Source organism: Columba livia, chromosome 1 (genome assembly GCF_036013475.1).
Source record: "Columba livia isolate bColLiv1 breed racing homer chromosome 1, bColLiv1.pat.W.v2, whole genome shotgun sequence".
NCBI lineage: Eukaryota > Metazoa > Chordata > Aves > Columbiformes > Columbidae > Columba > Columba livia.
Genome location: NC_088602.1, coordinates 150,171,138 through 150,197,924, shown reverse-complemented (window position 1 = coordinate 150,197,924; position 26,787 = coordinate 150,171,138). Strand labels below are relative to the sequence as shown.

Below are 26,787 nucleotides of genomic sequence, written 5' to 3'. Positions count from 1 at the left end.
GTGGTCTTGAGATAAAATAGCAGGGAACAGGCACTTGCAGTTTCTTTCCCCTATTTCACACTGTTCAAAAGGGTGAAAGCAACACAGGCATAGAGATGAGGGTCACAAAATGGCCAGTTCCCATTGACCACAGAACTTCCAGCTTTAAATCCCTACCGGGGCGGCTCTTGCTTAGAAGTATATCTCATTTGGGCCAGAGCCAATGTCAGGAAGAGGAAACTATAATATTAGCTCGTAAAGAGAACCCTGCAGGTAAAGTCTAACAGCCTGCTGATTTCTTTGCTTGCAGGTATTTCCTGTGGAAGCTTTAAATACAGAAGACATTGTGGATTTTACTGGTGCCACCTGCTAGTAGGCAGTGCTCTCTGCAAGTAGAAACAGGAAATTTAGAAGCACAGGCTTTAAAGCATCCCACTGATGCATTTTAGTCTACCTGCACACATTTTAAAGTGTGCAAGGGTGCTTTAAAAGGCCAGATAAGCTCAGCTTTGCGTGGGTTAGTACTTCTGAAGCTGGCGTGCCAGAAGAGCTCTCCATGCTCTGCTGGGGTGTATCTCAGCAGCTGGGGAGGAGCGTGATGCTGGTGGGAGCAGAATGGAGCTGGAAAGGAAGCAAATTCTCACTTGCGTGTCTATGAGTTATGAACAGAGGTTTTATTCGGGCTGGTGAGACTTACAGCTGTGTTCAACTCTTCATTCCATGTTTAGTTACGCACTTTGACCACAAGTTGTTTTTTCCTTTCAGTACCCTCCCAATTTGCAATGGCCATTGTTCTTGTCTGCTTTGCAGCTGAGGTAAAAAACTTCTTTTTTCATCACCTGCTTTTCTTTTCCCATGTTGCCACTGGATATTTGATGTTTGCATGTACATTGGCAGATTGGGAAGTCTCCTGCTGTGTTGCGTGACATGGATGTCATATTCTGTTAAGCACCACCAGCCTATCAATTGTCTTCCAAACCACCTTGCCCATTGAAACTTCAATGTCAGGTTTATTCAAGCTTATGCTCAAATGGCTGCCTTTTATTAAAGGTCCATCCTTCTACCCTACCACCTTTCTGTGTCTCATGTTATCTTGTGCAACAAGGCAGCATGATGTTGAACTTCCTCCCTCAGAGGCATTGTGTAGCATCTCTGCAAATCAAATGGTAGTGATTCAATTTGGGATTAGGAAATGGAGGCAAACAATTCCTCATTTGCCTAAGACTGGAAAACAGTTGGGGCAGAGCTGGGTATAGAACCCAGAATAAGTCATGGGGCTACCTGTCATAACAAGAAAGGGAAGTCTGCAGCAACTTCTTTTTTGGAAATGATTTGCTAAATCTTCTGTAATTAGTTTAGTAAGCAGTAATAGGTGCGAAACAAAGTACAAAATGTTCTCTTCCAGCTTCCATAGGTTACTTGGTGCCTTTCATAGCCATAAGGGATTAATTGTGGCCCCAGGGTAGGATTGTACCACAAAACTTTTATTAAAAGAGACTTTTCCAATCCCAGCTTTTCAAAATTTTGTGAAGTAATTCTTTTCTATTGTTGTCAAAGCACATTTAAAGTGTTAGATCCTGGAACTTTTAATTACTTAAAAAAAAAAGCAGCTATGTATGCTCTGCTGATACTGACCCCATAGTGTGACAGCTATTCAACTAGTTATGCACAGTACTGATGTGAGCAGATGAGTAAGTGCTCAGAAATGGAAAATAATTTGTCCTAGCTTCCATCATTTACACAAGTATTTTAAATCTTTCTTGTAGTCCCAGTAGTAAGTGACATTTTAGACGGGAGAGTTTGGTTTCTCCTACCAGTTTGATGATATCTCTTTCAGACAGGCCCACCTGAAAACATCTCCAAAGAGAGAAACAAGAAAATCATTTAGTGAGCACAATAATTATTATTAGACAGTCCATATGTCTGAATTTCAAGAAAACTGGCTTTCATGAAAAGCTGAGATGCCATTTCAAATATATTGTTCTGCTTATTGTAGACACGAGTGTAAAATGTCCTTTTTATTGGAGGGGGGGTGGGGAACATTCAGCCCACATTTTCAAGGAACAAGCAACCCTGTGAAAGGAAAGGTCTCTGTGGGGCTCAGCATTTAGGGTAGAATGGAGACAAGTGGATGTAGATGCAGTCACAGTTGCCTTTTGTAGGCAAAAACGTACTTGCAGTGATATGAGAAATATGCAGAGGACCTACAGGGAATCGCTGATGCTGAGGCACAGGATTTGCCTTGAGTTTTGTGCAGCATGGGCCAAGAGGCAGAGTGGGAATAAAAGGCTGGAAGCTGCCAGAGCCTTGTGTTCTCCTCATCTCCAAAAGGTACAAACCTATCCCTTGGGATATAAACTTGTAAATAAAATGAGCACCCCTGAGGTTACAGTGTCAGCTGAGCATGGAATAAGAAAAGGTAAGGAACAGCTTTTTAGACTAGATAACTTCATTGTGGCAATTTTCTCCATTATTTGGTTTTGAAATAGAAATTACTTTTGTTGGGATCAATTGAAATGAAAAGTGTACATGCTCTTTTAGCCATCTCCTCTCTCACCAGGAAGCAGCTGATTACATCCAGTGTTTATTCCTTGCTTATGCTTGTTCTTTCCCAGATCCACATGTCTCTAACAATTAAAAAGGGATTTAGAAGTAACCCTGATTAAAATTCCTTCCTCTTTACCCTGTTTCCCCAAAAATAAGGCAGAGTCTTATACAATTTTTGCTCCAAAAGATGCTTACTTTTTTACATGTATAGCTGCCTGAATACTATTTCAATTGACTTTTTTATGAACTGTAACTAGGGCTTATTTTTGGAGTAGGGCTTATATTTCAAGCATCCTCAAAAATCCTAAAAAACCATGCTAGGGCTTATTTTCAGGGTAGGTCTTATTTTCAGGGAAACAGGGTAGAAAGGAGCCTGACGGCACCTTTCAGGCTGCTGTAGCATCCGCTGAAGCACCAAAGCATCTCCTTTGTACCTGGACTCCCTTGATGTGGTCTACCCCTGCATGTGAAAGAACAGCAAAGGCTGAAGCAGCAATATTTGCCCCTCCTGCACTGTCCATTTACAGGACGTACTCAGTGCCCATCCTCAGCTCTGAACGTTGCAGAAGGTGGACACGGACACATCCCTGCGACACCCCTGGTGATCTCCTGCGTACTTGCAGGGCTGATGTGCATCTCAGGGAGCCCAGCAAGGCTGGGGCTGAGCGAGCCTTGGCCCGTCACCTCCTGCACTCGCATCTGGGACCCGACAGACCTTCCTTCTGGTTCTGTTTTGTATAAATCTGCATGGCTGTAGCACTTCATCTGATGTGACTAACACGCATGGTTTTTCTCTGCTCTTTCCCCTGAGGAAGGTGTGTGGGGGAGACTGGTGTGGGCAGCACAGTATTTCTGCTTCGGTCTGGTTATTTTAGAAACAAACTTAAAAACATATGTTCATGGCAGTTCATTTATGTGATGGAGACAAGGTTGAAAGATAGGCCTGGAAAGTGGAGCTGAAAACTCCCTCAGACCTGAGCTGTGTTCAGGGATCCTGTTACACGGAGTTTATTGCAGACTGGTATGTAAATTCACTATATCCCCATAATTGTATTTTTAAAGGTTCATTTCTTTTATAAATATTTTAATTTTCTCTCCTTTCTCCTTCATTCACTTTCTTTGTTTGTTGTTGCCCATTTCATTTTTGGAAATACTCTATGTTCTGCAGAAATTATTGTATATACTATAGAAACACATCTGTACAAATACTAATAGTCCTAATTTGCTCCTTATCTAGACCCTTGTTGTGTTGTGTATTGTATATTGTTCCAAAATTCCTACATAAATTTCCACTACTGTTGAAGCAGTCTGTACCCCTGAAATACATGTGTGTCAATAAGGCAACAATTGGGGTTGGCAGGAAATGACAATGGAAGATTTTCCCGTTAAAGACTCAGGATTGGCATGTCTGGTTTTCATTCTTCATCAAAGCCAAGTGAGACTTTTATAAATGATGTCGGGAAGAAACCTGAAGAGGGAAGATGTCAGGAGATAAAGCCCTGCCTGGTAGGGAGGGAGATGAAGGGGCATCTGGCTTCAAGTCACAGCTTGGGTGAACCTGAATCTGGAACTGAAGTCCCTGACTCTGTGAGCTTGCTGGCTGGGGCTGCTCCCCGCTTGATCAATATTTATAGATTCAGAAAGTGAGAGAAAAATGAGAAAACAAATGGCTGTTAACTTCATCATGAGAGCAGGGCACCTGGGTGTGATGTAGGAGGCAGAAGTTCAAGCCTTTGTTGAAATCTGTCTCAACGAGAAATTAAACTTTCTTCTTTATGGTCTACTCCAGCGCCATAACCCCTGTGGCTGCTGGGGCTTGTCCTGCTTCTCACCAGCCAGACCTTCCCTGGGGCTGGGAACTTGCAGCAACTCAAGATTTTCTCCTGGGAAAAAGTTGCCACAAAGTGCTTCCCATCGTTTCCAGGAATGCAAATGGGATTTGATGAAGACAGCTGTCATTTGGTTATACCTCTATACAACATCTTATGGGCTTTTGTGCAAGTATAATTAGAAAGTTGAGTTAAAAAAAAAAAAAAAAAAAAAAAGAGTAATTTGGGAGGCTTTGCTAAACTCTCACACTTCGTTACTGTGAGGATGCTATTGAAATGTGATTAGTGGGGCTTTGTGTGAAAAAGCTGAGATTTTTTATAGGAGCACATGGCTTTGAGCACTCCTTTTCTCTCTTCCTCCTAGTGACATTGGTGAGGATTTAGGTGATGATTTTAATGGGAAAAGGATCCAGTGTGTAAACTGTGATCAGCCCCCTACTAACTGAAAATGAGAAAACATCTACTCAGTCATTTCTGGAATGTCTGGATGTAAGCAAAACTGATCAGAGGCCTGTTTGTTGTTTGGAGAATGTATTTGCCATAGTGGACTAATAAACTCCCACAGATTTTATTTCTTAAAAAAGTTAACTAAATAAGAGGTCAGTCCTATTTGTAAACAAACTTGCCTGAATTTAATGTTAACAGAAAGCATTAGGGGCTTTTACATTTTTTTTTTCTGCATGGCTGAATGCTGGCACAGTTGCTTTTTAGATAACTTAGTGCACATGATTCTTTTTTATTAGAAAATAAACAGAAAACACATGCCCAGCAGCAGCTTCAAAAGGTCCTTGCTCCAATATCAGTGGTAGAGCTGTGCAAGAGCCTCCTAATGAAACAGGAAAGCAGACAAGTCATTTTCAGGCACTTTGGTAGAAAGCTGAAGCTCTGGCCAGCTTAGAGAAAGATTTGTGAACCTTCTGGGGAGTCTCCGCTATGTTTAATGACCCTGCACTGATTTTTTGCTACTTCTTCGAAACCAGGTGAAACTCAATAGCTTGAGGTTTCAAAGCAAACAGGAAAGAAGAGGAAGGAACACTCCTGGGACAGTAAATCTTGTACAGACACCTGCAAAAAACAAAGAAGCTGTTTTTTGTGTTGCACTAGCAGGAACACTGGGCAGGGAGCAGGGGGACCGCTTGTGTCCCAAAGGTTTGGGTAAGGACATCCCCCTTGCTCTCCCCCTGCCCTATGACTGGTGTCGCCAGGGCAGCACAGTGCTGCTCACATTACCTATCTGCACTGGAAGTTTGTCAGGCACATGAATACCCCCCAAAAAAAAAACAGCAGGAGGTACCAGCTCTGCTCACGGACCCAGGCTGCAGTAACTCTTCTGGCTAACCGTAAGAGCTTTGCCAGGACCATGCTGAGTTTAGTGTGGGCTAACATCCTGCTTTTTGGGCAGGAGCTGTAGCTGGGGTATCATCACTTAAGGCTGGCGTGGCTATGTCTGTGTCTGGAGTGTTTCATATCCTGTCCCTCCTTTGCTTTTTATGTAGCGTGGCTTGTACACGATATCATTTTACTAGAACGATGCTTCTTAGATGCTACTGTAACTAGAGATACCCTGACCTTACAGTCACATGCTGGCTATTTCTTGTGCCAATACAAAAAGGTAATAGAAACTAAAAGGATAGAGCAGTCACTGGGTATGTGTTTGCATTTCTTTCTCTTGAGCTTGTAAATAATCTGGTTCCTGGCAATGTTTCTGTTTGGGGTTTCTGCTTCCTTTCTGCTTGGTAATTGGCACTGAAGAGGCTTGGGGATTTTATTTACTTTTTCAAGGGAGAGAGAAGAAAGGCGAGAGTAGTCTGATTGAGCTGTCGTGAGGCTGGTGGAGCTACAGTACACAGAGGATGGGCTGGAAGCATGGCTCGCTCTTCATGCATGCTTAGTGAGGCAGCGAGGTTCCCAGGCAGGACGGACAGCTGGCATAGCAGAAAAGGAAAGCAGGAAAAATCCCCTGCAGTCACACCGCCATGTTTTCCATGGGCTGGCCTTCATCACCTATTCCATCACCTTTCCTAGGCAAGGCTGCCTCTCCAGGCTTGTGTAAAAAAGAACTACACCCTTTTAATTAAGGCTATGTCTTTGAACAGATTTCCAGTAAACTAGTACAAGTGCCTGCACTCTTATTTCATCATGAAGGTGGAATATTTTTTTAATAATTTATTTTTGAGTTATTTTATCTTAGATCAATTAAGAGCAGACTGAAATTAATACACCATTTTTGCACCTCATCAAAAAAGCATGTGATGCATTGCTTAAACTTGTAGAAAATCATGCCTGGAGAAAGCTTGATAAACTGTTCCAGAAGAGGAACAGATTTCCCTTGAGTCAGGTGGTCTGGAATTGGTTTTGCAGAGTGATCCCCAGGTATCTTCTGTGTCTCACTGTACACAGGCTCCTTCCTATTGTGTCAGTGTGGTTCCTTATAGCAGCTCCCAAGATTTTAGCAGTGGCCTCATAAAGAACAAATGCATGCTTCCCTGCAGAGAAATGCGAGGATGGGAGTGTGGAAATTTCTGACATTTGAAATTTCGTTTCAGTGTTCAAATTTTAGAAAGAGATTTCTATTCAGTAGCTAAGAGACTGTCAAGGCCGAATTCAAATCACTGGAACATCAGCTTGTGTGGATGGGTGGCTTCTTGCACGTTCAACCAGATGAGAGGGCTTTGTGATAGTCCAAAATCTCTGCAATCCCCTGCCAAAGGGACACAATTTTTGTGATGGCCACATCTTGGCTATTTCTCTGAGAAGCAAAGGCCTTTTCTTGCCCACTGTGTCTTTGAACGAAACAGCATGAAACTTAAACGATGCCATATGGCTTCTCAAGTTTTGTGATATGCATGGACAATTTTGCTGGCATTGCTGATGTGAAGCAGTCAGAGAAGTGGAGGGGCTTTGCACGCTGTGCTGCCCCTCTGAATTGTCCCACGGTGGCCTGTCCCATCAGACCACCCTGATAGGTGAATGAACAGTAGTCGTTCATTAATGCAGAATGGAGACCTAGTGCTGCCCATACGAAGCAAAAGCCCTAAGGCACGCTGCAGTAGCCTTGTTCTCCCTTCACAAAGCTGCTCTCTGTTAAACTACGGTATCGACCCACACTGGCATACAAATGCCTTTCGTTATGGTTTGCACACTGTGTTATGTGAGGCTGCAGTCAAAAAGCAAACTAACAAAACCTGCTTGTGGCAATTTACTGCTTAAAGGTATTGGAAGTTAGTTTATTCAGGGAAAAAATGACTGGGGTGATTATGTCTCACAGTAGCACTGGAAGGAGTGGGATGCTTGGGCACTGAGGTGGTGGCTTCACTGGTGGCTGCAGAGGAGATGGATTGTTTGCAAAATCTCAGCCTGACGTGGCTCTCCCAGAACGCAGCCCACTCCTAAGACACAGATCCTTATACGTTTAATAAGGTGTTAAAGCAGAACTTGAAATGTTCATACACATTCCCTTGTCCTGGATCACTTCATTGAGCATCTGGTGCTTTTTTTTTTTTTTCTTTTAAAGACACTTGCATCCTGCACATGACTTTCTGCTTACCCTTTGGGCCCCAGTTTGGCAGAGTGCCTGGAAATGTGCTTGGTTGTCCTGTCCCTTCCTAACTCAGCAAAACACTGAAGACGGTGTGTAACGATAAGCTGTCGTGTTTCCGCTCCCACCTCACTGGAAGAGCCTCATCCTACCAGCTGCCGGAGCAGCCTTTGGCAAGGAGGTGGGAGAAGGATGCGACAGTTTATACAAACAGCACTTTTATTCCCAGGGAGGTTTTTAGCACTTGTTTTGGTGGCAAGCTCAGATTTGCATACTCCAGTAGCGATAGCAGCCTGGTATCAAAGTTGTAGGAGAGAGAACTGTTCAAAGAAAAAAAATAATTCCTTTCACGGGTCCACACAGAGTTATGCTCTGACACCAAAACTGAAAGACTCTCCAGTTGAGCCTCCATTTCACCTGTATGTTAATGCCACAATTATCAATATAGCTGGGTTTTGTGGTGTGAAAATTCAGTTCATTTTCTTAACCGAAGGAAAAGAAAAACTCTACTTTTTCTGAATAGACCAGAGTGAAAGGCCATATTTTAACCTGAAGGAGAGCTAGCAGCCAGGGAGAATGTCTGCTGCAAAGTGAAACTCAAGAAATTACACTCAATGAACACTGAATTGCATCTATTTTTAGCATGTCTCTGTGTGTGTGTATGTGACTGAGAGAGGGAAAGGAAGGTCGGATCTGATACCAACCACATTTGGTTTAGGAGGGAATGTGGAGGAGGCCGTAGTTACAGACAGATTTAGGAGCGAGTTTAAGCCCATTGAAGGAGCCCAGTGTACGTGGTTGTGGGTGCATGTTTTTCACGAGGCAGCAGCACTGCCACGGCCACCACCAAGCCGGGAGGCCAGCAAAGCTGTGCCACCTCCCAGGGGCACAGGCTGGAGGAGCAGAGCCCATTTCCACCAGCACCACTGCATCTTTCTTCCAGCTTTTGCCAGGAGAGATGTTTTGGTGAGGGCATGTAGCTGGCTTGGTTCCCATGCTCTGAGCAAGCCTTGCTGTGCTGGCATTACACTGCTGTATAAATTAACTAATAAGCTAAACCAGCTGAACTGTTTCAAGTTTAGTTTGTTTTAGTGGCCTTTTGCAGTGGCATGAGTACATTGCTCTTATACTGAATCTTTTAATTGTACTTCTCTGGGTACATTTTGCTTTGTCATGTTGATGAAATTCTTGTTTGATTTACTTAGCCAATGTATTTTGGCTAGTACTACATTGTCCTCTGCTCCAGGAGGCCCCTTTGATTCAGGTGCTACCACAGCTTTTCTAGGAAGCAAGCCAGGATTTTTCTGATCATCAGAGTGCATTTGCATTTGTTTACTGGTGGTGTTCTTCCCTTATCTCTGTTTGTATCACGTTACCATCCAGAGCATTCCTGTACTTGTCCCATGTTTGTATGGTGCCCAAAAGGTGACACCTGGGTGAGCTTGAGGTCTGTGTATGAGACAAAAAGCCCCAGAGTGTCTAGAGATTTCTATAAAGATCTCAATGTTGTATTTTTTTCTCCTAAGCAACATTCCTGCTGTAGGTCTTCCTACATGCTGAAGTAAGGAATCCATGTGAAAGTGTCTTCACTCCATGTGTGCTTATTATCAAAGTCCTTCAGGTTTTGTTTGACTGTTTTGATGTGTCCAGTTTTTATCTGATGCCTTCTGGTTACCTTTCTGATTCAGGGACAAAGTCCGAAGAAAGATTGCCATCTACTTATGGAGGGTGGAGCTGGCAGAGAAATGGGTTAGCTCTGCCCCCTTTTTGATTGGAAGGTTGTCCTTGTGTAATAACCCCAGCTGAGCTCTTAGAGAGAAAGGGTTCCTTCATCTCCTGCAACTGCTATTGTCACAGTTCCCAGAAAGAATTATCTCGTTTTAAATTAGAGGAGCAAGACTGCTCCTGCTGTGGAGCTGTGATGGGGCTGGGGACACGTTCAGAAGGATAATCAGTTGCAGCCAAATGTTTATCAGAGTGGCTTTCATGACCTGTCCTCAAGGACATCCAGAGTCCGAGGTCTCACACTATCCCCAGGTGCTCCACTCCACTGCTTTGTCATCCCTGCTACCACAAAACAAGCCCTCACATGTCACCTGAATTTCTCTGCCTGTGATTTACAGACTGTTACTACTTGTCCTAACCCCACAAAAGATGCATTGTGTATATTTTATGTATGCTCTGTCTGCCTTAACATTTGTATTTATGAGAGAACACCTGGCAGGAGCAGGAACAGCAGCAATTCTGCAACATCATTCAGGTTAGGGTGAGCAACCACAGGTGTGTATCAGCGTCAACAGTGAGATCCTGAGCACAGCAAGACAGTAGGCAATCTTGTGGTGGTTATTAATAGGATATCTGTAATTGTGCAGTTATCCACAATATTCCCCGTTGGTAGGAAGAATATTGCATTTATGTCAATGAGGGGAGAAAATTATTAGTGAGGTGGTTAATGGTGGTTGCTTTAACTGGAGACCAGAAAGAAAATCCTCCCTGGGGTCATTTACTCTATTTTCCTGACACTCTGCTAGAGCGACATTTACCTTGGCTCTTAACTGCTCCTCTATTCCAGCTTGAAATGCCTGAAGTGATGGTAATGATGTCATTCTTGTGAGCTATGACATAAGGTGCAAGTGAGTGTCAGTCTCAGAAGATGAACACAACTCTCAAACAGCCAAGTCTCCTTGAGAACCGGGTTAACATCTTTTCAAGTACGTAAGCAACCCATTTCAAATGGCCACGCAACAGCCGATTTTTCCATGTTTCACCAAATCTGCAGGAAAAGCAGTGGTTTTGAATAGTATTCCACAGCCATTGTTTTGATTTTGGAAAATTCATAAAAAAAAAAAAAAAATCATTCTAGTGAAATGAATAAAGCTGAGTTAGCAAATCACAGATACCCAGAAGGAATGGTGTCCTGTTTATAAGGAAAGAGTGTGGTTACTGTGGCCAGACAGCTGGGCCACAGGCCAGGTCATGCCTCCTAAACATATTTTATCTAACCTCATGTCACAGACAGGATGTGGGAAATGTAAGACTTTCTCTTCTGAAAGGTAAGGGCCATTCACAAAGAGCATAGACTGGCATCACTCTCTTGACAGCTGTTCTGCCTTACACCACCTGAACCTTGGCTTCTTAATTAGAGTATCAGAGGAAATTTCCAGACCTGTTGGGATCAAGATTGCTGTAGATCCAGCTTGGTAGCTCTACCTGGGCAGCTGAGAAGGCAAAGTCTGGCTGCGACCATGTGTGAATGGACCCATTCTTCTCAGCCAACTGCTAACACTTAAGGTATGTCTCTGCTTGGCAAACACGGGGTGCGGCTATAGCACATAAATCATGTGTGCGGCCAACATGGTCTAGAAACCACGAAGCTGTAGGTAGAGTCCCTGGAGAGTCCTTGCTCCTGCTTGAGTTGCTCTGTGTTGTATGGTGCGGCTGGAAGAAACCATCAGGGCTACAGAAGCACTTCGGCTTGGTTGGCTGGAGCTAAGAGGACGTCTAGTGGTGGTGTTTTATGATCCAGATTTCCATGTAACTAGAGGCTTCTAGTTTTTCCACTGTTGCTGCAGCTTCCTCGAAAGCAATGGGCAGAGGCAGCAGTGAGATAAAAGGTGTCTTGTGTCATGTTGTCCTTGCGAAAGCAACTCCCAACTTTAATTACTGGATGTAGGCAAAGTTCAGCTCTTAGTCTCCGTGCAGCAATCCCGGTGATGGTGGTGGGGCTTCCACATGCAAAACGGGCAAAACTAGTGCAAAACCGCTCCTGTCTTCCTGACTTGGCCTGATGAGTTTTACGTGGCCTCTGTCTCTGCACACGGAGACCCCAGACCATAAAGAAAAGTAATTTAAACTTTGTGATTTTATTTTTGTTTGTGAATACACAGAATATGTAAGACATTCGTGACTTAGGCAGTGCAGTGAGACCCTGGTGTATGACACAGACATGCAGAAATTGGCAGCTGATTTCTCAATACTGTGCATTGATTTTCTCAGTCATATATCACCTGCCCTTGGACAATAGTTGGGGCCTTAGCATGAGGTCAAATGAAAAGACACAACACTGTATCCCTCTTATGCACATACTTTTATACTGCTCGACTAAAGCAAACGTAACTACAGGTAGCAATGCAAGACAATACAGTGAATAAATTTTGCAGGGAGATTAAAAGAGGACCACTAATATAATCATATTTTCTTTCAGGATTTACAAATATTTTCCTTGGTAAATATTAAGCAGTTGGTGGTAGGTTCACTCTGAGGGAATGTACTCTCAGAGGGACAACACTTTGACAAAATGATCTTAGAGACAGTGTCAATAACTGGTAGAGAAACTCAGGTGCAGTTCCCAAAGGGGTGGTCCACCTTGATGAGGATCATTACAACAGGCAGATGTTGTAATACATTGCTAAACTGCTTCTTCTTTCTCTCCAGTCTAAGAAATGTATAATTTCCTCAATGTAAAGGAACTACTTACTTATTTTTCAGGTTGTTAAACCAAATTAAATGTATACATGCCCCCTGATGTGTTCTGGAACTGCTGCTGCTGCAATCACAGCAGGGAAGGATTTTGCTGCTGCTGTTGCTGTGTTTTTCTTGTGGCACATTAACAGACAAAGCTGTCTCTTGTTCTTGGGGTTTTCTTAATACACAAGGAAACTTCTACTCTAGTTCCTTGGCCAGTTTTCTTTTCTGAACCCCAGAATTCATTTATTTGAATGTCTCTTTGCTATTTCCCAATAATTCTTTCTTGTTTCTTTTTCTTTCTCCTAGCATGTGATCTTTTTTCCCTCCTCAAACCAGTGACCAGCAGAAAGAGCTTGAATAAGAATCTTTCACCCTTAACCATCTAATTCATTTAGCACAGACTTTTCTCTGCCCTTCTGGCTTGTGTGCTCAACGCCAGTTATTATCTTGATTACAGAACAGCTCTCAATGGTGAAATAGCTCTGGTACTGAGGAGGGAGCACAGGCAGAGCCTAGGCACATACCCTTCCTTCAGATAAACTTTCACACTCCTGTACTTGGAGATGGATAAAACTTCCCTGTGAGGTACTTAAGTGGTTTCCTTTTCCATTGGTTCACAATGAAATTTGGTTGACTTTATGGTTTTGTTTCTTTTTGTGGGGTTTTGTTTGTTTGTTTGTTTTTATTCCTTCCTTCTTACCTCCCAGATGTTTCCAATTGCTTATCTTTTGATATTTTGAAAAATTAAGTTGTTCTTATTTAATTCTTCCCGATACTTCCTCACTTACGTTTTTGCCAAGATGTACTAAAATCCATGAAGAGCAGATTTGTGAATGGAGATAAGATTTTTTTTTTTCCCAGTGAGAGTATTCCTGCCCTTGTTGCACAAGTCTAAGTTGTTTTAATTTCACCAGTTTCTGAAAAATAAGTGTTAACTATAAAGTCACAGGATTTCACTTTACCTTTTACTGTGCTGTGATTTTTCCAAGACTTGTGAGATACTGAAGTGCTCTATGATAGGATAAGATAGCAAATGCCTTTTTATCAGCAAGTTCTGCAAGGCTGCCTTTCCGTTGTGTTATCCTCACTTCTGGCCTTGCCTCACTCATCTGCACCAACTATCTCTACTTGTGCTGCCACTGCAAACAGCAAACCTCTGAAAGAGAAGAGGGTCCCTCCCATTTGGAAGAAAGTTTCCGTATTCTTGCAGTGAGTTGAAGTATCTTGTTGCTTTTGTGAAAGATTGCACCATGTGCTGCTTTGTGAAACACAGCAAATCGATTTGCATTTCTTGAATATTTTGCAGCACATCACTCTTATTTTCCACCTGTCTCAATGGACAGATTAGATTTGCACTTGTAGGCTCTAAGCAAGAGTGGTACACGTATGCACAATGGAAATCTTTGCTCCTTTTTCATGACATGTCTGCATGGAGGGTGTAATTAGCGTGTGTTCATGCGGAGGCAATGTGTATCATCATGACCGTGTTTCCAAGTGATGCTCAAAAGACTTGTCTGTGTGCTCACTCTTTAACTGCCCACTGCTGCTGCTACATCCCTGGCCGGGGCCGGTGTAGCATCCCTGGCCGGTGTAGCATCCCTGGCCGGTGTAGCATCCCTGGCCAGTGTAGCATCCCGCACCAGCGCAGCATCACTGGCCGGTGCAGCATCCCTGGTCGGTGCTGCTTGTCGCTCCTCCCGTGGAGCAACAGTGCCAGCTGCTGGCTGCTGAGCCCGGCCTGCCGAGGTATTGGCTGTGCGGGGGGGGGCTCGTCCCTGTAAGGTTAATTCTGAGGCCTTCGGTACCTAAAACACAGCATCCCTTTGCTGATGGTTAGGGTACTTAGCAGTAATATCTCAGCTTGATAGTCCTTGTTTCCATACCAAAATAATATTTTGTTGTGGCCAGGCAAGCCCATGCTGGCTTTTTTCCAACATTTCTCGCATTACTTTTAAAACTAATTGTCACTGTCATTTTAGAGTTCCTCATCTCTTCTGATCTTTCCCAGTCTCACAGAGCTGGCTGCTGGGAGGGAGTAGAAGGTTTTTGCTCTAAGCAGTAGAAGCACCATGAAAGATGTCAAGCGTTTCCTGGGGCTTTTTGATCAATCAGTTGTGGCATCAATTTGCCATCTGCAAATTTGAGATGTTCCTACATATTATGGCTATGATAAGGTCTGGGGAAAATGGGATGGTCATTTACATATTTCCTCACAAGGTACCACACAGTGGTTTTGGCCAGAAAAAAGGGAAAGAGAATGTGAAAGGTAAGAAAAATATGATAATGTACAGACGTACATCTAATTTTTGTTTTGTTACAATTTCAGTGAAATGTTTCGGTAGAAAAAATGGAATTTTCTTTTTTTCCCAGGAGGAACATCAAATGGAAGAGACTGGTCTGTTTCTTTAAAAGTTTCCCATAAGAAGGTGTTCTCATTTTTGTTTTGCTCTATAAGGCTCTGTCTTTGCCCTGTCTCATTCGCTTTTTGGACTGTGGTCTTTTTCTAGGTGGCTACAGTGTTTGCAGGAGGTGGCAGGAGAAGGTGACATGGATGGAAACTGGGGAAAAAAATATATTAAGAAAGCCTTGCAGAGAAAGGGAAAAGAGGTGAATGAGTAAAGCAAGAAACCAGGGAGAGATGTTTGGGGAAAGTTTGCAGAAGAAAAAAAAAGGTAGAGACAGGCAGCCAAACAAACTGAAAGTGAGTTTGATGAGTCAGGGTTTCTGTGGGTTTCTTGCACCTCCCGAAGTGCCTTTTGCTCCTTCCTCCCAGCTACAAATGGTCTTCATTTTTTTTTTTTTTTTTTTTTTTTTAACACAACATGAGAGGAAAACACATAAATCAGCTATTCTTAAACATATGTGGTAAGCCCAGGCTGAGGCACAGGTGGACTGCAGCCACACAGGGACTCTAAGCCAAAATCAGAGAACTCTGGCCATCCAGCAGGTTTAGTACCTCTTCCAGAGCTTTGTTACCCTTTCAGGCACCTGGGTGGTTGTTGCTTGTTTTGTGGTTGGTTTTGCTTGTTTGTTTGTTTTTTTTGTGGGTTTTTTTTGTGGTTTTGAGTTTGGTTTTGTTTTTTTTTTTCAATCCATTCATAGAGAAATCTAAACTAAGCAGGCAAAAAAAAAAAAAAAGGCATTTTGATGCTACCTTGAAAGGCAGGAACATAGCAACTCCTCCTGTGAAAAAGAAACCTCAGGGGGTTTGGGGAGGGGGGCAGGGGGTTCAGGTGAAGCTTATAAATCTTATGACAAAAGTAGCTCCCACAACCCGTTGCTGTAATCCATTCTGGGAGCCCTGAGGTGGCCTTGGGCACTACTGGGGATGGAAGGGCCGCTGCACTTCCCTCAGCAGAGGAGAAATTGTGTGCAATGTGGTGCTGCTTATGTCGTGTGTCCTGTTCTATCAGGTGCTCTGCTAAGTGTCAGGGGTGGGAAATCTGAGCAACAAAGGGGCAATTTCAGTCTATGATATCCTGATTCCTAGGGGTGCTGGTTTGAAAGTGAAATTCAAGTATTGCCTAGTATCTGAGAAAGCAGAAAGCAAATAAACAGGAGTTTTTAATTTAAGGAAGTTATTTTTTTTTTCTTCCTTTTTTTTTTTTTTTTTAACAAAACAATGTTTTCTGAGGTCCCAATGCATGTTTTTGGGATTCTTCCCTGTGTTTGAGCATGGTGCAAACATGACAATATCCCAGCCCTCTGTTTCTACTATAGTTTTCACTTACTGACACTTACTGACTTCACTTCCCAGATAAATTCACAGTTCTATTTTCTAATAATCTGGAAAAGAAAGAAGAGTGAGAAGAGCAGAGACTATTCTAATTTCTGATTTGGGTCCTGCAAACCTCAGTAATGTTTCCAAACCTATAAAGGGTGAATGCCATGAGGATGGAGTCAGGCTCTTCTTGGTGACAACTAATAGCAGGACAAGGAATAATGGGTTCAAACTGGAACACAAGAGGTTCCACTTAAATATGAGAAGAAACTTCTTCACAGCAATGGTGCCAGAGCACTGGAACAGGCTGCCCAGGGGGGTTGTGGAGTCTTCTACTCTGGAGACATCCAAAACCCACCTGGACACATTCCTGTGTAACCTCATCTAGGTGTTCCTACTCCGGTGGGGGGATTGGATGAGATGATCTTTTGAGGTCCCTTCAAATCCCTGACATTCTGTGATTCTGTGACATAAGCACGTACAGGGGATAAAAGCCATACTTAGTAGAAATGAGCCATATGTGTCCCCAGACCTCCCTCACCAAGCACAAAACCACCACTGCCCTAAGCTCAAAAACTAGAAGGAGTTTGGGGTTGTTGTTTCTTAGCAAATGCTTTTGTATATTCCAGAAAATTGTTGTAATTATTATAATAGCTGTAGGCGGAGAAAGAAGCAGTCGAAGCAGATCAAAATAACTACATCATGGCAGATGTGTGCTGCAAACACCTGCAAGTGCCACTCAGCCAACTTCTCTCATAACCCATTTTCAACTAGCTTTTGTGGGAGCGGGAGAACGGGGATATTAGTTTCACTGGTTAATTTGGTTTTCTATCAAAAGTGAGGGTCAGACCTGACATGAGGAAGCGCGCCGGGGAGAGTGGAGTATCACTTGTGTCACAATGACCGTAGGCAGCACTACAGGCTCTGGGAAAAGTGGCTGTAAAGCTGCCTGGTGGAAAAGGATCTGAGGGTGTTGGTCAACAGCTGACTCAACATGAGACAGCTGTGTGCCCAGGTGGCCAAAAAGGCCAACAGCACCCTGGTTTGTATCAGGAATAGTGTGGCTGGCAGGACCAGGGCAGTGATATTCACCCTGTACTCAGCACTGGTAAGGCCGCACATCAAATCCTGTGTTCAGTTTTGGGCCCCTCACTACAAGAAAGACATTGAGGTGTTGGAGAGAGTGCAGAGGAGAGTGACTAGGCTGATGAAGGGTCTGGAGCACAAGTCTGACGAGTAGCGGCTGAGGGAACTGGGGCTGTTTAGCCTGGAGAAAAAGGAGGCTGAGGGGAGACCTTATTGCTGTCTACAACAGGAGGTTGCAGAATGGAGGGTGTTGGTCTCTTGTCCCAGGTAACAAGTGATAGGATAAGAGGAAATTGCTTCAAGTTACGCCAGGGGAGGTTTAGATTGGATATGGAGAATAATTTCTTTATGGAAAGGGTTGTCAGGCATTGGAGCAGGCTGCCCAGGGAAGTGGTAGAGTCACCATCCCTGGAGTTGCTTAAAAGACATGTAGATGAGGTTCTTAGGGCCATGGTGTAGTGCCAGAGTTAGGTTACGATTGGACTCAATTATCCTGAGGGTCTCTTCCAACTGAAACGATTCTATGATTCTATAACCATCCCCTGTCAGTGACAGCAAGCTGTTAGGTGGACCTAAGCCACAATGTGTAACATCACCTCAGTGTCTGGGAGATAGATAATCCAGCCTCCTAAACCCCAGCTGATCCTCCTGGTCTTTCTCTCCACCCCCACGTCCTCCCACAGGGTACTACTCATCCTGGTTTTCTACTTGCTGGCATCAAGAGCACATTCATATATGAAGATAGATTTAATCTAATGACATTATAAATATAACAAGAGTAAAGTTCTATAATAAGAAATGTTATTGTAATACTTGTGTTTATAGTTTGCTTATTACAAGGCTGGATTACTTCTTTGCATGTCATTGCTTAAATCACCTAATTGCCATGTTTTACTTTAAATTGCTGAGTACAGAAAAGTTTTTATTTAGTCTTTTAGCCTCATTTCACAAAGAGTTTGGGTTTTTTTATAAGGTTTTGTGATTTATGTTGCTCATTAGGAGTTTTTCAGGGTCTGTCATTTTAACATTTTATTTGTACCAATTATGGCTGAATCCATAAAATAGCAGTTAAAATCTGTTCATTAAAAGTAAAGAGAAAATCACAGATTGGGTCAACAGCAGGAACTTATTTGAGTCGCTAAAGGCATGTCAGGAAGCCATAAGTGGCTGGAGAGTCACCAAACAAAGCACGGCAATGCTGGGAGATGTACAAGAATGGGATATCCCTTCTTGAGGAGCTGCTCCACTTGAAGAACCCCTCACAACAAACTTTCTAAGGTTACAAAACAAACCCAAAAAACCCTCCAAAAACCTATGCCTGATCAGAAGGAAAAAGATATTAGGACTGGTTCTTTCCTACTGACATGATAACAGGACTTAGTCCTGCTCATCACCTCCCAGCTGGAGACTTGCAGAAATACTGTGAAGCTCCACAATATGCTCTGACCAGTGAGTGGATAAAAGACCACTCCCTGGGCTTTGTGTTTTACTACATGTAGCATTTTCCCTTCCAATGAAACAACTACCTGACAGGTCTGATTCAGACTCAGATTGCCTTAAATCTCTCCTCCTTGCCCCAAGCCACCCTTTCTTTCTACCCTGAGTCTCCAGGAACTGGTATCTCCCTGCTGGCAGCCTGGACCTGACTCTATCACTGGAGACCCTCACTGATGTGAGAAAAGCCATGTAACAAGGCATCACTCATGAAAGAGATTGAAATTCTGTCAGATTGATTTCTTCAGTATGTACTGGTCTGTTTCTAATGACATTGTCTTGACTCTTGATTACTGATGTAAATTATTAGGCTGGATGTCATGTCATTTTTATTTATTTAATTTTTAATTGAACAAAATTAAAATCTTTCCAGGACATGTGGCTGCAATTTTCAAGAGTCCTATTCTAACCATGTTCTGATTTATTCTACTTTCAAGCAGATGTGTGTTCCTCCTAAGCCATATCCGTTACAGGCCTTTGCCACTGAGGTAACCAGCCTCTTACTGCGAGTATATTATTATATATAGAATATATTATTAAATTACTGAGAAAATTTATGAAGCAGGACTGAAAGAGCTGAGCAGACCCGAGTGAGAGAGGAGGAGGCAAAGGATTGTGGTTGTGTGTGTAGCAGTGAGATGTGAGGCTGGGGGAGGCAGAAAGCTGGTACTCCCTGTGTCAGCCCTGAGGTTTTGCTGTGGCAGGGTGAGACGCCATGGGGACAGGTGAGGTGGCTGTGTCTGCTGAGTCCCTGCGTCCTGAGCTGGCAGCTGAGATGCCGCTAGATGTCCCTTGTCACCTAATGAGGCAGGCAGCTTGTCCCTGTGTTGCGGACCTGTATGATGTTTAAAGTGTTAAATACGGAGAGAAGTTGTGTCTGCTTTAAGAAAAACGTCTTGTATTAGCCTGCAAGGTAATGTCATGAGTAGCAAGGAGAAAGTTGCTTTATTCTATTTTCACTTAATTTCCCAGAGAAAGACACTCCATTGTAGGGGGGGTGTTTGTTCTGAAGGGGTATTTCCACCAGGGCAGATCAATATTTCCTGGTGAAATAAAGTCACAGCAGGAAATGCTGGTTTGGTGAGCCTAACACCACAGCTTTGGCTAACTTTTTGCCAACTCTGACAGAGGCTTGTGTGGTGCAAGGTGAGCTCCTGGCACCCGTATAGGCAAAGCTGGTGGGAAAGTGGGGCAAGTACCTGTGGGCTTTCTGTGCACCTTCTTGGTGATTTTTCCATTTTAGGCACGTTTATATTGAAAAAGGCCAGAAAAGGGGGTCACTTCTCTGAAAAGCTGCTGGACCTGAAATGCTACTAGCAGCAGGGGGAAGAATACATATTGGGAGGAAGACCAATTGGTCTCTGATTCAGACAGAAACCAATGATATAACAAAGAAAACCTTTCCTCCTCTTTGCAGGCTGCTGAGGGGCAGGAAATCACCTGCTTTGTGTGAGCTAGGAGAGCTGGAGTTGGCCACTGTCCAGCAGAAGACGTAGCCCTGTGGGGACAGCAGCCACATGCCAGGTTCCTCAGCATGGTCCCCAGGGCCACCTCTCCCCTTCCCTGTGGATGACCCCAGGCTCAGCCCCTCCACCTCTCTGGTGCAGCCATAGCCCCAAAGGCTCCGTGTGCACCCAGAAGGAGAAGACAGGGCTGGTGGGGGAGGGAGCAGCTTCTGAAGGAGGTGGGCTGCTGTAGGTCTGCAAGCTCTTGGAGGCAGTGCCTAAGGGGAGGCACAGGGAAACCTCCCAAACTTCTTCCACCTGGCCTCCCAGAACCTCTCCTTATGCGTCCCAGCCCCTGTGTCACCCAGCACACAGCCCTGCGTGGAGTTCACACTGCTCGGCCACACGGTTTGTGTTTGTCATGTGGCTTGTGCATCCTTCCAGCCCACTGTGCTGGTCCTGCCATGCCAGGCGGTGCTCTTGCCTCTCCAGACCAGTCTGGCAACTGGACTAGGAGGTTAGCCTCCAGCAATGGGAGTGTGCCAGCCTGTCTCACAGTCCTTTAAGAGTTAACTCCTCCCTGTGCCCTTGATGTATGGCCATGTTTTCAATGGTGTGGAAGCTGTGTTTCCATATGTCCCCTGCTCCCATGGCTGGCACCTTGGCGTGGACATCTGCGCCGTTTGGCATGTCCGTGCCCTTGCAAAGACTCACCTGAACTTGTGTTGGGCAACTTCTCACAGTCCCTGTGGTGCCCCAGGCACCTTCTGCACATACCACCCCACACGTGGCAGGGCGTGCATGCCCCCAAAATGGCCCTGAAAGCAGCTTATCTGCCCTGACAATATCTATCCTGTTATGAAAATTTCTCAAATGTAAGTAATAACTGACTGACTGTAATCTGTTTCTTAGGATGTGCTGCTGCAGTGGGTGGTTGCATGAACCAAGCTGTTGTGTATTCAGAGTCATATCTGCCTGCCTGAATGACAGAAATGAAGCATTTGCTCCTTTCTACTTCATTTAAACCTGCAGGAGCATGTAGCGCTCATCCTCCTCATGCACCAAGGTATCCATGCGTGCCGCTTGCCAGTTGGGGACTTCTTCAGCAAGTAACGTCTGAGCAAATCTCTTAATAACAGGAGGACTACACACAGATTATTGTGACCATAATTTGGCCAACATAGCCTTTATTACTAACGGTGATGCTGGAGACGGGAAACCCAGCTTGATTCTCAGGTCCCTGCTGGAGAGTAATAAAACAAAAAGGATCAAAATCTGTGAGTGTATTTGCTACCAAACCTTTGAAAAACACAAAAGTGGAACCCTGCCAATGTTATTGCTGGCAATTTTTCAGAGCAGAGCCTCACTGCGAGGTAGGATTAGAAGTGGAAGTGCATTTTGTGCCTCTGACATTAGTATCATGTTGTTGTGAACAAATGGAGGGTTTGCAGTCATTTGACATTTGTTGGTTTCTGTTGTAACTATTGTGTGCTGCTCTTACACCTTCAGAGTATTTTTAACACCTTCTGATAATAGAATAATTAGAAAATAACTTCAGCTATCACTAAAAAATATGTCTATTTTGCTAATGCAAAGAACTGACAAAAGAACTGCTTCTAGTGGAAGTGCTCTTATAAAAATGGAGCAGTGTTGTCGTTTTTCTTTGTTGAGAGCATTGGCGAAAAGCGGTGCTTTTTCTCTTTTGTTCATCCCTGAGCAATGGCAGAACTTGCAGCTAAATTCTGATAGTGGAAATTTTTCTGGTGGTAACTGAGATTGATATAGTATCATGTACAATCAAAAAAAAGAAAGAATCCCTAACCCATAGCTTGGATTTTGAAAATCAGGATGAGCCTTCAGTATTAAGAAATGAGCATGCAATACTAAGAATACAAAAAACGAAACAAACAAAAAACCAACTTTTTTTAAACATAAAGAGACGCACTTGACAAAATCAGTAGCAAATAAAAGAGGACTGTAAATGTAATTTTAAATTATTTCTCTCCCTCTCTTTTTCTCATGTTAATATATCCTTGGCTCCTAGTTCACAACCGTGCACTCATTATAAATATAAGAAAACCTAACTTTTTACAATGTTAATTAAACTGTATGCCACATAGACATTTGGGGAGAATTTCCCATGCTTTCCAGTGTGAATGGAAGGAAAGGGCAGTGGTGCTCACTTTAAACAGGATTTTTTTCTAGTACCTTGCAAAAAGGGTTCATTGTATTTTGATTAATCCATGCTTTGTCCACCTCGGGTGTTTCCATGGAAACCGATTTTTTTTCCTTGATGGCAACTGTTAGGCTCAGGAAGGCTCCTCACTGCACAAAACTGCTCCAGCTCCTAAAGAACTACTTGTTGGAAATTTAATGTGTATAAACAGAACTCCCAAATTCCTCCTTCGTCTTATTGTCGTTGATGCTAATAGAGAACTGTTTTCTTAACGATGCATAGTGGTGTCTTTTCGCTCCACAGGAAAAGAAAATAAAAGTAGTATTCTTTCCTCTGCAAGAGAGTACTTCTGCTAACCTTCCAAAATTAAATTATAAGAGCTCGGATGTGTGAGTATTATTTAGTTCTGTATCCAAATAATTTGGCTTAATGGCTGTTCAAATTTAATTAATCTTGTTTTGCAGATTGGCAATCATTTGAATGAATTATTCTGTGTGCCACAATTGGGGTTATGGAGTGTGTTTGGTGGTGTGTTTTTTGGGGGGGGCTGTTTGTTTTTGTTCCCCCCAGGAAAAAAATACTCTGTTAGTGCATGCTACTGTGATATTTTGAATAAGTTTTGAAAATCAACCAACAGAGGGAGCATTTGTGTGGCATTATTAATTTAACCAAGTAGTTGGAAACATGACCGTAATTACTTCCAGTATTTTTAGATAGCATATTTGTTGTGTAAAAAATATTAGAATCCTTGACCATTCATGAAAATAGAAAATGTTTTGGTTTGGATTGTTTTAGTTTTCAAAAAATCCAATCTTAACTTTTGCTGACAGTGCAAGTAACTATTTTAAATTGATTGTCAGGTTTATTGTTCAGAAAACTAGGAGTTTTAGACCACAGAGTATTTATAATTTTGGTTTAAAAGTAATTATTGGTTAAAAATCCATTGAAGCAAACAGTTCAAACCCTTCTAATTTATATTTACTTTCTATTACAGTGACATTTAGGAGTGCCACACAGACTTTAAAATCCTGACATATAAGAGTCCATAAAAATAGAGAATGTAAATATTTTTATTAAAATAATGCCCTGACACTAGTGGTCAGGGCAGCGAGACAAAAAAAAAACCTATTGATTCATTCATCATTTTTTTTCTTTCATCTTTGTTCATTGTGGCAGGGAGTCTGCCAAATGGAAAAAGGAAAATCACTTTGAGAGCAAAACACAGTTTTCAAACTTTTTCCAAGGGCATACTGAAAATAGAAATTATATATCAAGCTAGAGAAAAAAGCAGAAGCCTCAGTATTTCTTGGTACCTCTTTTATGTGTTCCTATTAAAATCTTAATAATAATAATACTTTTTTACACCTTGTGCTATTCCCTAATCTTCCTCTTTAGCTTTTCAGGCACTGTTACCTTCAGTGACTGAAACTGCACACTATAATATTACTCTGTTGTCAGCACAAGGTGTGAAGGGACTGCTGCTCCTCACAATGTCTCAGAAGACTGGATTCCGATCCCTGATCGAATGACACGGGAGGCTGTGTAACACTTTAGAACAGGACAGAAAAGTTAAATAACTGGGGACACCGTGGCCTGGCTGCAACTACTGGAGTGAAACATCAGGGCTGAACATCCTCTTGGCTGGGAAATGTGACAGTGCCCAAAGTGGTCACATAGTCAGGATCTGGTGGTGATATACCACAAGCTTGACTTCGGAGAACTGTGCTGCCCAAAACCTGGGCTTTCTTTGAAAACAATATTTCTTCTTTATAGGTGGGGCTGCTTTGATGAGTGCTTATTTTGAACCTCATGAGAATCATGTGGTAGACACTTGGAGTTAATAAGATCTTCTAGTTAGTAAGATTATTTTTTTTTCTTGATATTGCTTTCCCTGCTGATTAAATTGGGATGTAATTATTTGTTTTGTCATTTATCTTACCCCCCCAGAATGAGCAACTCCAGGAACCTGTGGTGTATCAGAGTCTTGGAGATGGGAAGACACAGAATGACATTAATGGCACTAACACCATCTCAAACTCAAGCGGGAAGTGGTGCAGCCTGCAGCACTGCCATGTGTGGCAGAGGGAGAGCCCTATTTATATGCCAGCAGACTATTCTGGGTGTGCTAACACTGGGAGTGAGCAGCTGTGAGAAAAACAGAGAATAAGTGATAGTACACTCTGAGATGGAAATCATAGCAAAGCACCATATGTGTTGACTAAGTAGTTCCGCCAGCACTCTCGTTTCAGTGCTCTGAAACTTCCAACACAAGGGATTTTCACAAAATTGCTGTGCCACACAGCAATCTCCAGAAATCTCTGGAAATGCAGACCTTCTGACACACACACAGCACATGGGACAATGCTGGTCAGCAAAACTCAGCCCCACACGCTGCGGGAAGACTAGACAAGACCTGAAATATTTGCCTTCCTCATTGCAGACCTCATTAACAAATGTACATATAATCCCCTAGGAATGCAGTTTCCTAATTGTGAGGTTCTTACGTGAGCACCATGCAGATGGACTCCTGCTTGCAGGACTCAGGCATTACAATGTTTACCTTCACCTCTTAAAGTTTTAAAACAAATATGAGAACAGGATTTGTATCCCTTTGACAAGGCTGCTATTCCACATGATTTGGTTATTTATTTTTCTACTGTGACATTAGTTATTACAAATAATTTCCTTTCAGTTTTCTTCTTGGGCTCTTTAAAGATTTGAGAAGCTCCTGTGAGCCTGTATCTGTGTAATGGAGCAACTCCTGCTTGTAACAAGCAGTTCGAGAAATGTTTGTTCATTAAAGCTCCTGGAGATGTTTGTTTGAGTTCTGAGAAGTGTTTGTATGCTTGCTTGCTTTGTCCTGCTTGATGTATTTACCTAACAAGGAGATGTTTGTTTGGGTTCTTACTTGCTTTGTCCTGCTTGATGTATTTACCTAACAAGGAGATGTTTGTTTGAGTTCTTAGTTGCTTTGTTCTGTTTGATGTATTTACCTCATAAGTAACCAAAGCGGCGATCGAAAGTGGCTACACAGCAGTCAACCTCACATGATGCAAGGCACACCGTGAGAGCCTTCAACATGAGTGAAAAGTTACACCCAGAAGCTGTGGACCAGAGATGGACTATAAGAACCAGAGAACTGCATTAGCTGTGTGCGCGTGCCGCAAGGGAGACTGAGGTCTCTAGGCCGCACCCAGAGCTGTCTTTGCTTATTGCTTGATTAGAAATAAAACTTTTGTTACTTACAAGACTAAGTCAAAATTTATTACACTGCTGAGCTGTAGACACACCAGTAATGTGACTGTGGCACATGTATGCAGCCAAGGGCAAGCCAGGACTTGCATTAGTGGGGACCTGAGGTGGACTTCCTAAAACTTTTGGAAGAAGCAGGCTCCATTTATGCTTGTAACTAGAAAAGAGACCATTTAAAGCAGTTAGGGCTCTGTTACAGCCTCATCTCTCAAACTGCTCTGCACTCAACGTGGCAGATGTTGCTCTACTGGCATGCCTGGTGGTTTCTCAAAAATATCACCATGTTTCTGTTATTTCCTGTGGGGGAAATAGGCTGTTCCCTGCCCAGAAACCATAGGAGCTCACAGACATATCCACTGCCTATATGCTCAGGACCCTGAAGTGACCTAAGTCAGAAGGCATCTGACAGCTTTAGTGTTTCCCACCTGCCATCTTCATTAATTTTAATTTTCTAGCTCAGGCTCATGTATTTGTGGATAGCAGCAAATTGTGTGTCTAATGTCAGAGGTTTTTCCAGTAGCTCTAGTGTTTAGTCAGCCCTGGCAGCTTTGTTGTTTATTAGCTTCTCAAAAAATATGTGCATTTGTCTTGTGAGGAACACCAGGTAGGTGCCAGAGGAACTCATCCTACCAATTTAGTCTTCTGGATTATTTGAAAGAAAAATCAAACAATTTTGTGCTTTGGTTGCAGGATAAGGTGTGGATCCAAAGCAGCTAAGTCCTATTTTCTTATTATATCTAAAGATGTCTAACAGCATGTGTCTCACTGAAAAATCCTAGGATGCAGGTACATAGTCAAATTTCTGACAAATCTGAGGATCTGATGGTGCTGTGAGCAAACCATGAGACTTCCAATTCTGTATTCAGTTTAGGCATCCAACTCCCACTGATTGTTGATGTTATGTGTCTTACCATGACTGTTTAAAGGTCATGCTTAAAGGTTAAACACAAGAGGTTTCTTGCTGGTGTTGATGAATTGGAGTAATTGCTTGTCATGACACAGCAGCACCAGTGCACAGGAAGACTGTCAGTAGGAAGGTGCCCTGGGTGAAGTCAAGCACAGCGTTTGGGGCCACAAATTTAGAGGACTCTACAGCTGCTGCTCTCATCTTAACTGGCTTCTTATTTAGGATTGTCATCTTCCAGCTGGTAAACTCGCAGATCGTGGAAATCTGAGGTGAAAACTAGGGCACTGGAACCAGCTCCTGAGCAAGATTCCTCTCATGACTCAGATTCCTCTCACCTCGCTGTGGG

The 26,787-nt window shown here is 43.0% G+C and overlaps 1 long non-coding RNA gene across 11 annotated transcripts in view; it reads left to right on the top strand.

Moving 5' to 3' along the window:
- Positions 1–25,530, top strand: part of LOC110357303 (uncharacterized) — a 105,505-nt gene extending 79,975 nt beyond the window's left edge. For 6 of the 11 annotated variants that reach the window (XR_010467493.1, XR_010467494.1, XR_010467498.1 and 3 more), the window contains one exon: positions 21,019–25,530. This is a non-coding gene — a long non-coding RNA (uncharacterized LOC110357303). Of the gene's footprint in view, positions 1–20,078; positions 20,186–21,018 lie in introns of all 11 variants that reach the window. The other 5 variants (XR_010467496.1, XR_010467492.1, XR_010467500.1 and 2 more) reach the window with 4 other exon arrangements.
- Positions 25,531–26,787: the final 1,257 nt, after the last annotated feature.